The 16071-nt window shown below is 34.8% G+C and overlaps 1 pseudogene; it reads right to left on the bottom strand.

Moving 5' to 3' along the window:
- Positions 1–873: 873 nt before the first annotated feature.
- LOC116813026 (probable C-mannosyltransferase DPY19L4) lies at positions 874–7816 on the bottom strand (annotated as a pseudogene).
- Between the last annotated feature and the right edge of the window lie 8255 nt (positions 7817–16071).

Genomic DNA, 16071 nt, shown 5'->3' with positions numbered 1-16071 from the left:
TCGGAGAGGCTGAGGCAGGAGAATGGCGTGAACCCGGGAGGTGGAGCTTGCAGTGAGCCGAGATTGCGCCACTGCACTCCAGCCTGGGCGACAGAGCGAGACTCCATCTCAAAAAAAAAAAAAAAAAAAAAAAAAAAAAAGAATGAAGCTGCGGACCTTTGCAGTGACTGTTATAGCTCTTAAAGGTGGCACAGACCCAAAGAGTGAGCAGCAGCAAGACTTATTGTGAAGAGCAAAAGAACAAAGCTTCTACACCATGGACAGGGACTTGAGTGGGTTGCCACTGCTGGCTGGGGTGGCCAGCTTTTATTCCCTTATTCGTCCCCACCCACATCCTGCTGATTGGTCCATTTTACAGAGTGCTGATTGGTGCATTTACAATCCTTTAGCTAGACATAGAGCACTGATTGGTGCATTTTTACAGAGTGCTGATTGGTGTGTTTACAATCCTTTAGCTAGACAGAAAAGTTCTCCTAGTCCCCACTCGACCCAGGAAGTCCAGCTGGCTTCACCTCTCAGTAGGAAGGAAGACACCTGTTTGGAATATTGCAGCATGGTAGATATCACATTTTATCAAAGGACAGTAATGCTTGATCTTCTATTTCCCACAGAACTCTGGATCCAGTTAAGAGCAGGAGGGGGAAAGAAGCAACAATATTTCAAATGCCCATAGTCTAATCTGCAAAAGACACGGAGTAGGTGGAAGAAAACTGCATTTTACTTCAGGTAATCTTTGAAATGAAGGCTCTGTTATTTTTCAAAATTGGAAGGATATCACAGGGTTGATTTTATATACAAAGTAGGATCTGATCCAGTAAGCTCTAGTGAAATAATTCACATATGGAGAAAGTTAATTTTGACCTCATGACAAAATCACCTGTATTTTGAGTAAGTTAGCCTGTCACCTTCTTTGCAAACCACCAACAATATTGGGTGTATGGTTCTTAATCGAATCCACTTGAAAAGTGTTGTACAAAGTTAAGAAAAACATACACCAAATGCTGCTAACATGCACACATAAGGAATCCAGACGTACTTCAAGCCTTCTATAACCATCACAAGAGAACCCAATAAAATAGTGTGAATTACATGATAAATTATTTCTGGCCTTTCTCCAATTCATCCATCATCAAGAATAACAGTTTCTGTCAGGAATTTAGTATTAATCCTCCTAAAAATAACTTGCAGTATAGAAAGAAAACAAATAATTAACATTGGAATATAGAAATGTAATAAAGAAGATTGTCAATTGCAAAAAAAAATTAAAAAAATTAAAAAAAGCAAAAAACGTCTTGAGAAGGTGCCTGCAGGGAATCTTGACAGAGGAGCTAAATCACTGTAAAATTCGTAGTCATATTTAGTCCAAATTTTACTTCAAGGAATTTGAGCATGTGACCATTTTCTTTGTGCTGGACAAACATCTTCATTATAATATTCAATGTCACTGTCAGAGTACACACCTAGTAAAAATTAATAATCACTTTCATTGTTTTAGCTACAAAAGTTTCTTTCTTCACATTCAGCTGAAGGCACTTAGCAATCATTAAGGCTGCTAGTAAACTTAACAAACGAAATACCAGTACAGCTGGATTCCCACGCTGCAGTAAATATCCCAGAAAGAGAGAAAATATGTAGATTTTATAAACTTGATGAACCTTGTCACTTTGCTCCAGCGGCAAGATATCGAGCAGGAATAGAGACGATGCTTGAAGAAACAGGAGATAGCGGCCATACCCCACGTCATCATAAATATGTAAGTTGAAGCACTTGTCAACAAGTAGCAAAAGTCCTGTCCATAAGTATTTTCAGTTGCTTTTTAAATAGCCTGTAGGGGCAGCAACTTGGCACGCAAAATATGGTAGTGCCCAGTTTTCTCTTAAAGGAATAGAGTATTTCATTCGTGTTGTATTTACCCTGTTAATAATGAGGCATGCAACAGTAAGCATTCCTGTTAGCCATGTTCCACTCATAAGCCAACTTGTAACAAATAATGCAGTAATATATATTCTTTGGAATCCAAAAACAGCGCCAATATAGAAATACACTGGCTCAATAATCTCGTTGCTACCAGTGGCTTGACAAAAAACACTGGCAGTAAGTTCTGGATATAAAGACATTTGCTGCACTGCATTTAGAGTCTTCAGAGATAGAAGTTTTATTATTGCGTGCCAGTTCATAAACACCTCTTTCAAATGAAGATGCCTTTAACATATCTTTATGATAGGTCTAATAAATGGCACTGTCACCCTGAAACGTGATTCCCCGTTTAAGCTCGTTTTGGAGCTCTTTCAGGAATTGGAATGTCATTGATTTTTCTCTTCTTTAGCAGATTCCTTATTTTCTGAAGACTTTGGCTTTTTTCTCTGGCGCAACCCTTCCTCCGCCCTGGTCTCCACGGAGCCCAGGACACCCCCTCTGGCTCCCGCTAGGCAGGAGTCTCCCTCCCTCCGAATCTCCGAACCCGTCAGCCTGTCCGGGCCCGCTCCTGGCCGCCGCCACAAGTATATCTTTTAATCATTGTTTTTCTAGTAATAAAAATCTTACACAAAAGCTAAACGAAATGTTATGCAATTCCCTGGTTAATGTTTCTTGATGACATAAGTTGCTCCGTATATACTTACTTGAGTGCAGCTAACTTGTTACACTGGAACTGGATCTTGACAGACAGCCAAAATACATGATCTTATGAGCTTCTTGTGGAAAATGGTAGTTTCCTGCTTTGATGTTTTTTACCAGACCGGGGTCAGGCTTTATACCCTGAACTGTTTTGTAAAGTTTTTCAGCTGATAATCACGGGCCTTAATTCTGGTGATTGTCCTGTGCTAATTTGGTAATAAAACAGAGAACTCAAGGTAGCTTTTCCCAAAAGGTTTCAGAGAAAAGTTATTTTCCCAATATATTAATGTCTTAAACACACGTACACACACACGCACAGTTTCTAGTCAAATAACTTTGAGAAACATTAGGTTAAAAACACCTTAAGAAATTTTGCCTAACCCAGGATAATGAGGTTAACTTCTACATAATCTTCTAGATTATTATTTCAATTTCCACAGTTAGATATATTGACATGAAATTGACATGAAATTTTGTGTAGGTTTGACATATGGTACAAGTTCTATTTTTCCTCCAAACCTTCGTCTACAGTTACTCTGGGCTATGTTTATGTATAAATTAAGTGTTTATATATATTAGGCTCTGTCTGGAGGCTCTTTATTATGTACTTGTACTATTCCCACATTGTCTTAGTGTAGCTTCATTATGAACAGAGCAAGGCTTCCCACCTAAAAGACTGCTTGGCTATTGTTAGCCACTTGCATTTCCACTTAAAATATGGAATACACTTACAAATTTTTAAAAATACCAAAATACATAGAAATACATTGTTGGGACAATTTTGATTGAATTTGTATTTAATTTAAGAAGAAGTTTAAGGAGAATTTCCATCTCTAAATTACTGTCTTCAAATCTATGATTGTAACATATTTTGTCCATTTACTTAGTCCTTTAAATTATCTCAATTTGTTTCATAATTTTTTATGAAGACATATATAAATTTAGGACCACTTCCAGATATTTGCTATAACTATTACTGTGATCATTATAAACTTTTACACCTTTTATTTATTAACTTGATGGTATGTAGAAATTCAATTGGTTGTTTTACATTGTCCTTATGTAGCAACTTTGTGAAAATTAATAATGATTTTTATTTTATTAGATATTCTTTTAATATTTTTTATACACAGCTTTACAAGTTGTTTCTATTGGATTTACTTTATCTGGGGCCCATTTCTTTCTTTCTTGGCTAATATTTCATCTTGCTTGTATATGTAATCATTCCAATAAAAAATTGGATGGGAAATATAACATTATATATAATCATACATAATACATGAGATATATCCCATGTAATAAATAATACCTTGTTAGGGACTGAATGTATGTGTCCCCTACAAATTTAAACGTTGAACTATCATCCTCAATGGGATGGTATTTGAAGGTGGGGTTTTGGGGGCAGATTAGGTCACAAATAGGATTGGTGCCCTTAAACGAAGAGGCCAGAGAGCTAGCTTGCTCTCATTCTGCCATATGAGGATACAAGAAAAAGTTGACAGTTTGCAAACTGGAAGTGGGATCTCACCAAAACCTGACCATACTGGAACCCTGATGTCAGACTTCCAGCCTCTAAAACTGTTAGAAATTTCTGCTGTTTGCAAGCCACCTAGTGTGTAATACATTGTTATAATAGCCCAAACTGACAAACACAGAAATCATATATTATATAATAAATAAAATTTCCATAAGCAGTGAATATCTGAAAACTTAATTTTTTTCTTCATTTTTTTCATATGCTGGCTCAATTAAAGTCTACATGGAATTCACCTCAAAATTCTGAAATGGCAACACATCAAAAGTTTTCCTGTTACTGAGCTCTGGAGAAGTACTGAATCAAGTTTTACAAGGAAACTGGAGACTTAAGGAATCCAAAAGGCGTAGTCTTACACTTCTCAAGAAAGTAGAGGAGACTAGAGTGCTTTCAATTTAAGGCCCATCAGCAAAAAAAGAAACCTAACTATATCACATGAAAACTCATCCACAGAGAGTGGAGAAATCTAGGCTTGTGGCTCTGGATTTAGAAACTGGGTTTACAAAACCATGAGAGAAGTCAGCATCTGGCAGAGCATTGTGCTGAGCCAGAAAATTTTCCAAACATGGAAACCCTCGACACGGTGCTCGATTTTGAGAAAAATAGCAGAATGTGTGAGACCCCACTCAAAGAGATACAAGTTTCTCCAAAAACAAAATAGGGCATCATTGTAGTGTATTGAAGACATTCCTTTGATGAACTGTAAACTGTTGCCCAAAACAGGGTCAATGTAAGAGCTCTTTAGAAGCATAGCGTTTTTTGTTTGTTTTCTTTCTTTCTTTTTTGTTTGTATTTTAGTGCATTACTTTTAAAGCAATTATTCTAAGACTTATGTCATATCAGGTTAAATTATATATACAATAGCATATTTTTGAATATTAATCACATGATAGATTCCTGCTTAAGTTTCATTTCGTGCAAAAGGTTATCCCTTTTTGTCTAACGTTCTATTTGTTGTTGAACCAAACTTTGATCATCATTTTATAAATCAGTGTATCTCACACTCCTGCTAATATCTATCCTCTCTGCCTCTATAAGATGAACTTTGCATATTTAAATTTATTATAGCCAGCCATACTTGTATTTCATTTGTTCTGTTACACTCTCTTAAATTCTTATGTTAATAACTACAATTTAAATCTAAACCAAATGAATAAGAAATGTAAATGTAATCAAATAAAGTTATAAAAATAATATTTATGATAAAGTAGAAAGAACTGAAAATTACTGCATGAATATTGAGTACAACTATAAAAATAAGCTCTGTAGCTTAAAATTATATGTGCCATATTTTAATGACATAATCTCCCTTTGTTAAATCTTTTTTACTGATGTAACTTTTATAATAACCCTCCACTGAACATCTATGTAACTATATATATGAATAAAATTTTAACATCTAGTATAAATTGCTAAAATAAAATTGCAAGTTCCACATTTACAGTTTTAATTATTTTGATAAACATCTTTCAAGTTCTTATTCATAACAATTCATAATTAGGAATAATATATACTTTATACTTACACAGAAATATGGCAGACTAAGCAAATGTGTTAGTCTAGATTTTATCTTCAAGGCACTATCGAAATAATAAATGATTAAAATGGGGATAAACCCATAACTGTAAAATAAGTGGGTGGAGAGCACACATATTAGGGGAATTCTATAAATTTTATAAAAGTAAAAGATAAAATCATATTGACAAAATTAAAAGAGAATATATTTCTCAAATTCTAATACAGCAGATGACAGATGCAAAAATAAGATAGCCTGAACTGGATAGCTTAAACTCAGAAAATTTCTCTCTTTGGAATGAGCAGATATAATAATAGGACTGAAAATGTGGCAAAATACAAAAAGACATCATTTTCCATGACGATAAAGAGAGAGTTATGAGGGCGGGGGACAGGAACTTGATTGAATTGTAAGACCGTCTCAAAACAATTATAAAGAACATTTTAGATAAGAATTAACCTTGCTTGAATGTGTGTTATTATTCCAAAGTAAAGTGCTTCTAATTCTGAAACTGTGGGGCCTTCCATTTTAAAGACAGTTCTACACCATTTGAGTATGAAAGAGAGTTTGCCAATTAACAAGCTCTGCTTCTGTACTACCCTATTGAACGTCCTTATTCAAGAAAAAAATATTAATAGAAAATTCTAGCCTTCATACCCAACAACTTAAGAGATATGTGACAAACAACTCAAGTAATCTAATCCTTCATTTCTTCATTTGAATGGAAAACTACAGATTACTAGACATATGAAGCAAATTAGCAGTATGAAAGGAGAAAAAAATGTCAATTACACAAAAATGTGGCCCCAAGAAGAGAGATCATTCATAGACAGTAGACAATCTTAAAACACATAATGTCTTCAGAAGGCTTCTAGATGATGCCTCTTATAAAATAAGAGTCATGAACGGGACTGAATAAAAAAAAAGCTCTCAGAAAAAATAAAACTTTAGAAATTAAAACTATGTTAACAAATTAAAAATGGAAATCTATAGGAAGATTAAAAGAAAATTTGAGGTCTTCTTCTGGAACATACACCTGAAAACATAAAAAAGAGAAAACCTATAAAAGAAAATGAATTGGTGAAGAGTAGGTCCAGATTGCTCAATATCTAATCAAAAGGACTTTCAAAAGGGAAACATTAAGAAAAAAAAAAGAGATACTATCAAATAAATAATCTGAAACAACCTTCCAGGGATGAAGATTGGTGCCCAGCTGTAGATATAACAGGGCCCACTGATTGCTGAGCTCAATATACAAATAATAATTCAAAGGCACATCACTGACATCATTGGGGAATTTCAAGTACACCATGTATAAAAAGAAATTTCAAAAGCATCCAGAGAATACTAAGAAAAAATATTAATCAATAGATGTCATAAATGCAGTGGAATTTTTTAAATCTTCAACTTTAGTACTAAAAAAAGGTAACAATTACTTCAAAATTCTGAGGCAGTAATATTTTCAACTTAGAATTATATATCCAGCCAAGAAATCCATCAATAGAAATAGCAAAATAAAGGAGTTTTGAGAAACTCAAGAAATCAGAAAACGTACCTCTCACATACCATTTTGGAGAAGGTTACATGATGATCTGTTTACATAAAACAAAATTAACAATCGCAAGATGTAGGCGTGGAATTTTTAAAAATGATGGATTTGATACAGACAGAAGGCAGGGAAATACTGGGTAGAAAAGGGCAGGGTCCCTGGCAAGGGCTCCAAAGCAAGAACATGAATTCCTGTTTTCTTGCTCGCACGTTGCCTTTTCCAAAACCACCCCGACCTGCCCTGCCCTGCCCTGCATCCTGTACCCATAAAAACCCCAGGCTCCACTAGCAGCAGAGTGGCAGAGAAGGAGAGAAGAGAAGAAGCAGCTTGATTTCCAAGGGATGGCTTGACTATGGAACCTTGGAGAAGGGTTCAGCTGAAAACGGCCAGACTCCAAGGGAAGACCACCTTCCCACTCCATCCCCTTTCCAGCTCCCCATCCCCTTGAGAGCCACTTTCACTGGTAATAAAATCCTACACATTTACCACCTTCAATGTGTTCCTGTGACCTGATTCCTCCTGGAAGCCGGACAAAGTGGTCCCACATGCAGGTGAAGGAGGCTGTCACACTGACCTTCCACCGGGCTAACACTTCAGCCATCCATGGATGGCAAAAGTAAAAAACCAGCATGTAACACACACCTTCTGGGGCTCTGGGGGTTGCTGGCAACTCCTAGATACTCACTTGCTTGCTCCCACTCCCATGAGGGGTTGAGAGCTGCGGGCTGAGTAAACCAGCCAACCCCTTCGCAGGACTCACAAAGGAGTAAAGGAACTATTCTGTTTCAGATTTAAGTAAGGAGTCCAAAGCAAATACATTTTAAAATAATAACTTTCTAGATAGCCTAGTAATAATCAGGACAAATGTGAACAAGAAATTCCTGAGCAGTAAGGAAAATGTAAATAGAAAAACAGAGTAGATTCTATTCAAGAGATGAAGTCTTTCATGTGCTGGAATATTGAAGGAATCTGTTGAAGAGGGCATACGTTTCTTCTTTCAACAATGAAAATAATAGAATTAGAAACACTAAGAAAAACAAAACCAACAAATATCTTCAAGAAACTAATGTATGAATATAAGAAAAATAGAAATGTGCCATGTTATGAAACTATTGATGATGCTCAATGAAAGAGGATCTGTTTGACATTGCCAATGTGTTCTTCCCTGAGTGTCACAGGGATTGTGACCCCACATAGGAAAAGCTGTAATGCCAGCCCACTGCTTGACTTTTCAAAGAAAAATATCTACATCATTATAATAAGGCAGACAGTGGTTTTCAGCTATTAGAATCAATTGGAAGAGAACACAGCAGATTGTGGTTTTCAGATATAAGTAAATAGTAAATGAATTTTATTTTTTAATATCTTAATATTTAGAATATTAAGTAACAAATAGGTTAAAAAGAAGGGGTCAAGGGTAAGATCTGGATTCTTATTGATTCATTTAGATAATAAAGATTCAACATATTCAGAAGGGAGCAAGAAATCAACATTTTATTATATAATTGAGAGTTTTAAATAGGTACTTTAAATGTGTAAACAAATATAAACATCAAATTTAAGAGAAAAGAAAATGGAGATGAAAGACTAGTGAGAGTGGATGTAAGTATTAAATAATGCCAAGTAAAAGGAGTGGGATGGGGAAGAACAGAAAAGCACAATATTTTAAGTATCAGTGAATAAATTAATATTGATATCAATATGAAAACAATTGTTGGAGATGCAGTAAGAGAAATACAATGAGACCTTATAGGCATTAAATGTCTTTTAATTTTAGACTTATGTTATTATCTGACAAGGGAGAGTCTTCGATTTCCTCAATAGCATGATTCCTACCAAAAAAGAACAAATTGGAATTCAAGACTTATATTAACCCTCCATTTTTAAAAATAACTGTTAAGCAGGTAATGAGTTTCCTCTTAAGAAAATGCAAGCACATTTCACGGAGAACAATCTTAATGAATGTAAAATGGAAGGACATCAGTCAAGAGGGAAGAATAGAGAAAATATCTTTAGGTCTAAACAGTGAGCAGAATTCAGGAATTCTGTGGATTAGTAAAGTACTTGAAAAACTATTGTCCACTGAGACTATAAAAATGACAGAGTATAGAGGGAGACTAAGGCAGATTTTATTATTAGCAACCACAACAAATTTACTATTTGGATTTAAGCAGTTACTCAAGGGCAGAGGCAATGTTCCTACCCATCGGCTCAACCTGTCCTCAATCATTTTGAATACCTTGTATGATGCAGAAAGGACAATTGTAAAGGTTTGTACCCTCAGTTAAATATTAAGATGGAATATTTCAACCAAACAGAAAGAATTGCTACAATAAAAGCTTGATCAACTTCTATATAAGCCATAATGCTCACCTATTTTAATTAGTGATTAATTTACTTTCAAAAAGATTATTTGATAATAAATACATATTTTAAAACTTAAATGGCTATGGTAACATTACTGAAAGAAATGTAGATTTTTCAATTTCCTTGTCTTTATACGCCTGATATTACAATCTTAATATAGCTATAATGGGCCGGGCACGGTGGCTCATGCCTGTAATCCCAGCACTATGGGAGGCCGAGGCGGGTGGATCACAAGGTCAGGAGATCGAGACCACGGTGAAACCCCGTCTCTACTAAAAATACAAAAAAATTAGCTGGGCGCGGTGGCGGGCGCCTGTAGTCCCAGCTACTCCGGAGGCTGAGGCAGGAGAATGGCGTGAACCCGGGAGGCGGAGCTTGCAGTGAGCCGAGATCGCGCCACTGCACTCCAGCCTGGGCGACAGAGCGAGACTCCATCTCAAAAAAAAACATAGCTATAATGTGCTTTTATACCATTACCAGTAACTAAAAATAATTTTAATAACTAAATTGTCTCAATCAAATATTAATGTATCTAAATAATGGCCTCTGCTAGATTATCCCATTCATACTGATGTGTTTAATTGCAGATATTGAAAGTATTTTCTGCCCTATTTTTGTGTGTAACACTGGAAAGATGAGGATCTCTTATTTTTCTTATATGACTTGTAAAAAAGCATTACACTAAAAAATATAAGATTTATTAAATTTTAGTATAATATTGAGTTCCATAGAATTACAAAATTTCAAAAGTGAATCTTAACAGAGCACAAGCCTCAGTCTTTTGTTTCCCCAGAAAATGAGTGAACAAACTTAAGTAAGTACTTTACTTTTATCATTGGAAAAAAGAACATTTGAGCACCTCTTTGGGGTGTGCTGTGTGGATATACCTTTTATCCCAGACGGGAAGAAAATGTTAGCAGATCATATATCTAATAGAGAAATTGAATCCAGAATACACATTCTCAAAACTCAATAGTAAGAGAACAATCCAATGAAAAATGAGCAAAAAATTTTATTTGGCAATTAACCATGGAAGTTTTACAGACAACTAAGCACACGAAAGAACACTCAACATCATTAGTCATTAATAGAAATCAGTGGTGCCAGGACGCACCTATTAGAATGACCAACGTTAAAAATACAAGCATTGTCCCACCAACAGTGTAAAAGTGTTCCTATTTCTCCACATCCTCTCCAGCACCTGTTGTCTCCTGATTTTTTAATGATGGCCATTCTAACTGGTGTGAGATGGTATCTCACTGTGGTTTTGATTTGCATTTCTCTGATGGCCAGTGATGATGAGCATTTCTTCATGTGTTTTTTGGCTGCATAAATGTCTTCTTTTGAGAAGTGTCTGTTCATGTCCTTTGCCCACTTTTTGATGGGGTTGTTTGTTTTTTTCTTGTAAATTTGTTTGAGTTCATTGTAGATTCTGGATATTAGCCCTTTGTCAGATGAGTAGGTTGCAAAAATTTTCTCCCATTCTGTAGGTTCCCTGTTCACTCTGATGGTAGTTTCTTTTGCTGTGCAGAAGCTCTTTAATTAGATCCCATTTGTCAATTTTGGCTTTTGTTGCCATTGCTTTTGGTGTTTTAGACATGAAGTCCTTGCCCACGCCTATGTCCTGAATGGTATGGCCTAGGTTTTCTTGTAGGATTTAATGGGTGCAGGAAATCAACATGGCACATGGATACATATGTAACAAACCTGCACATTGTGCACATGTACCCTAAAACCTAAAGTATAATAAAAAAAAAAGAAGATAAAAAAATACAAGCATTGGGAACAATATGTATACATGGAATTATCTTGCATTACAATTTCTACAAATAGTTTGGAAAACAATTCGACAGTTCCTTGAAAATTTAAATACACACCACCAGGTAATATAATCATTGCATTACTACATATTCACCCAAAAGAAAGAAAGCATATGTCCATGCAAAGGCTAGCAGAAAAACTACTCAGAGCACCTTTATTTGCAATAGCCAACAATTGGAAAGCTATGAACATATGAATGGATAAGTGAATTGTAGTGTATCCATATAATGAAATATAACTCAGCAATAAAAACATAATGAACTATTGATATACACTGCAATATAATAAGCTAATCTAAAAAAATTACACTCAGTGAGAAAAGCCAGATGGAAAGAAGACATATTGTATAAATCATAAAATAAAATTTTTGGAAATGTAAACTAACACTTTGGAAATGGTAGTGTAAGAAAACAGATAATTGTTTGCTTGGTGAAGAAGGGTTGAGGGATGTGTTGTGCAGAGACAAGGGACGCCTTTTTTTGATCATAACATTCATTATCTTGATTGCAATGATGAATTTAGCCAAAATTATTAAATCCTACACTTAAAATACACAGTTCATTACATTACTGTCATACCTTTAAAAGACTGTTAATTATGAATATAATTATGAATAGCGATCTTTTTTTCTTTTTTTTTTGAAATGGAGTCTCACTCTGTCGCCAGGCTGGAGGGCAGTGGTGTGATCTCGGCTCACTGCAACCTCTGCCTCCTGGGTTCAAGCGATTCTCCTGCCTCAGCCTCCCAGGTAGCTGGAACTACACACATGCACCACCACGCCCAGCTAATTTTTTTTGTATTTTTAGTAGAGATGGGTTTTCACCATGTTGGTCAGGATTGTCTCTGTCTCTTGACCGTGTGATCTGCCCACCTCGGCCACCAGAAGTGCTGGGATTACAAGCGTGAACCACTGTGCCTGGCCATGAACAGTGATACTTCTTAATTAAATCAAATCTAAGATTAAGTTTGCAACTCATCCAAAGAAAATAGATATTGGAATACATGTATGTGTGCACACGTGTGTGTGTGTGTGTGTGTATGAGAGAGATAAAGCAGATATAGCATAATATGTGGTAGTAATACAAGTATTCACTAGCTCACAGTTTGTCAACTTTCCCATGAATTTGAAATTGTTTATAACAATATATTGGGAACAATTAAGGAAACAAATATCTAACAGCTATGCAGAAGAACAGCTATCTTACAAGGGAGTGATAATGAAGCTAGTGATGTATTCAGCAGCAAAAATACATGCAAGAAAATGACGTTGTGCCTCAAAAGTGCTGAGGGAAAATATTTGTCAATCTGGACTGATATAGCCAAATATAATATTTTTCAGTGAATAACACTGGAATAAAATAACAACATTATTATTTAAATGTGTTAAAACATTTTACCACCTAAAAACTTTCTGAGAAAGAACTATTGGGAAAAAACATACTTTGCTGAGAAAAAAATTAAACCCAGGAGAATTAGCAAAACATATTGTTGAATCTAGTTAATTATAGGCCATTAAAAAAATACTTATATTTTTATGATTAAAAATTAAGAATTAAACTTTAGCACAAATAATATAGGTGATGTAAGTGATGGAACACAAGGGGCAACAAAATACATTAATTGAAAGTTCTACTCAAGAATAAAAGGGAAAAAGTTAAAAACATCAAACTTTGCTAAAATTTAAAAAAAGTCATATGTTAATTTAATGAGAGAAACTTTAAATTTAAATTATACTTCTAATGTAAGAAGAAGGAATAAAGGAAGAAAGACATTAATAATAAAAAAATGACCCATTGAGAAACTGCCGCAGAAAGAGGGAAAAAGCCAAAATAAAAGTTAATTGAAATATTTGTAATAAGTTGTAATAATTGCTAATAATCTACTAAAACCCTAAGATATAAATTGCATTAAAAATCTAGCTATATATTCCATAAAATAAATATATTTAAAAGACAATAAGAGATGGAAGACTCTATATGGAGATATTAAGAAAAGTAGGCATCAAACAGCATGAGGTATAAGAATAAATAAGTGCTAAGATAATCACTACATGATGATTAAAGAAATAAACTAGTAGAAGGTGTTATCAGTGTGAATGTATATACACCCGAAAATATGGTCTCCTAACATTAAAAGAAGTGTTGACAGAAACATAGAAAAACGTACTAAGAAATAATAATGGATGATTTTAACATGTCTTTCTCTAAAGTGATAGTCTAAGCAGATAGTACATAGCAGATTGGAAAAACACAACAAGCTATACTAACATATGTAGCTCATGTAGACAGAGCCAGAGAGAGAACTTTGCACACAACAGTGGACTGTTCTATTTCTAAAAATTGACATTTTTATAGGTCATGACATAAGCCACAACTCATTAAAAATATTAGTTGCCTATAGAACTTACTCTTTTTTTTCACAGTTAAATTGGTTAGAAACCAATAATTAAACTGGTAGGAAAAATGTGTTTGAAATCTAAAAATACAATCCATGGATGAAGTAGAAAATGTTCTGAAGTTTTTAAAATTAGGAAACGCTACTTAAGTGGTACTTTGAAGAAAATGGGTTCATTCAAAAAACGAAAGCAACCAACATCACCAGGTTATAAAAAAGCAATTCAAAAAGATAGAATAAAGAACTTAAGGCATAAAACTAAAATCTTTTACAGGAAACAAATAATAAAGTTAGGAGTAGAGGACTTATATTTTGGGGAGGTAAATTTGATAGATTATTTAAAGAAATAAAAAATTTAAATGCTGCATAAAATAATGAAAATAAATTTTAATTCCTCAAAATCCCTAAAGGATGGAAGGGAAATACCAGGTCAAAATCCATGAGAAAGTCAGAACCCAAAGGAATGAGAAGAGCATTGAAGCCCCTTTGAAGTTGGACTATGCACAAATGACATTTAGCTTTGATGGATTTATGAGACAAGCAGGGCAGAAATAAAAACTAAAGAAATCCTTTACTGTAATGCTGAATCCAAAGGAAACTCTCTTTAGATAATTACAAAGAAAACTGAATTGTTGCTAAGCTAGAAAAATAACTTTCCTGAGACAATGTATTTATAAGGCACCTCCTGCAACGATTTGAAACCTAAATTCCCAATAACTGGGCGACCCAAACAACCTCAACATATATATCAAAGAGCTGACAGAATCACAATCACAGTCAAAAATGTTAACATATTGATACGGTTTGGATCTTCCTCCACCAAATTACATGTCCAATTGTAATCTGCAGTGTTGGAGGTTCGGCCTAGTGGGAGGTAATTGGATTATGGAGGTGGAGTTCTCATAAATGGGTTAGTGCCATCTCCTAGGTGCTGTACTTGTGGTAGTGAGTGACTGAACTGCTGTGATATCTGGTTGTTTAAAACTGTAGCACCTCTCCATTTTCTCTCTTAGTTCTGCTCATGCCAAGTAAGACACTTGTACCATCTTTGCCTTCTGCCATGATTGTAAGTTTCCTGAGGCGTCCCCAGAAGCCAAGCAGATGCCAGCATCATGCTTCCTGTACAACCTATGGAACCATGAAATTAAACCCCTTTTCTGTATAAATTACTCAGTCAAAGGTATTTCTATATAGCAGTGAGAGAACTGACTAATACACATACTGACTGAGAAAATTACAGAACAAAAAGACAAAAGTTGGAATAAGATTTAGCTAGTACAGGAAACAAACTTAATTAATTAAATTCCTTCTCTGGAGAATGTCATCACCATCTTATGCCTCAAGAGGCCTGTTGAGAAATTAACAAAGACAAATGGGCAGCCTAAAGTAAAATTAAAATAAGATAAAATAATTACCAAGCACAGAAGGTACAGCAAATAGGTACCAGCTGAAACATGTCACAGACAGCATCTACAAAGACATCTGATAGAAATTATAAATCAATAGTGCCCATTATTTTTAAAGAAATGAAAGTCAAACTTGAAAATGTCTTTAGGGAACGTAAAACTGTAAAAAGCAACCTACAGGTCAGAAAAGAACCAAATAGAATATATAGAAATAGAAAAACACATTAATGAAAGTCAAATATTCATTGCAGTATTCTAACAGAAAAGTAGACATAGTTTAAAAGAGAATATGGAAATTAGAAAGTAGATCAGAGGAAAAAACTTGGAATATAGTACACAGTGACAAAAAGAAACTATAGACACAAACAAACTTGGAATACAAAGCGTGATCTATTGTTATTTTCTTTCCCTGTAAAGCTGCTAAGAACTCAGCCTCTCCCCACTACTTTTAGTTTGCTCTTCAGCCACTCGGCTAATGTCTGTAAATAGCAAATTATTTAGAGGTAAATATTGATATCAAATGTAAGGTGCATCTCTCTGGAGTTCTCTTTTATCCAGCATCTTGGCCTTGATACTCCTCTGATGTCTTCAAATAGATTCTTTTTATTTTATACTTTCTCCACCTCTTCCAATTACTCATGGTGAGAGGGTCTGGCCTAAACCCACTGGTCTGCCAGTGCCAGAAGCATAAACTTTCAAGAGACTCCCTTGAGGTAATGGACACAAAAGTTATACACATGCATTTCACTTATAACTCCTTGATAAGAATTTAGTCACATGAATCACATAGGTAACACAAGCTGGAAAATCTAAACTAACTGACAGATATGTTTCCAAAACTTGAAGGGAGGTCTCCATCACTATGTGA

Source organism: Hylobates moloch, unplaced genomic scaffold, assembly GCF_009828535.3.
Source record: "Hylobates moloch isolate HMO894 unplaced genomic scaffold, HMol_V3 SCAFFOLD_1, whole genome shotgun sequence".
Lineage (NCBI taxonomy): Eukaryota > Metazoa > Chordata > Mammalia > Primates > Hylobatidae > Hylobates > Hylobates moloch.
This window is presented reverse-complemented; position numbering and strand designations above follow the sequence as displayed.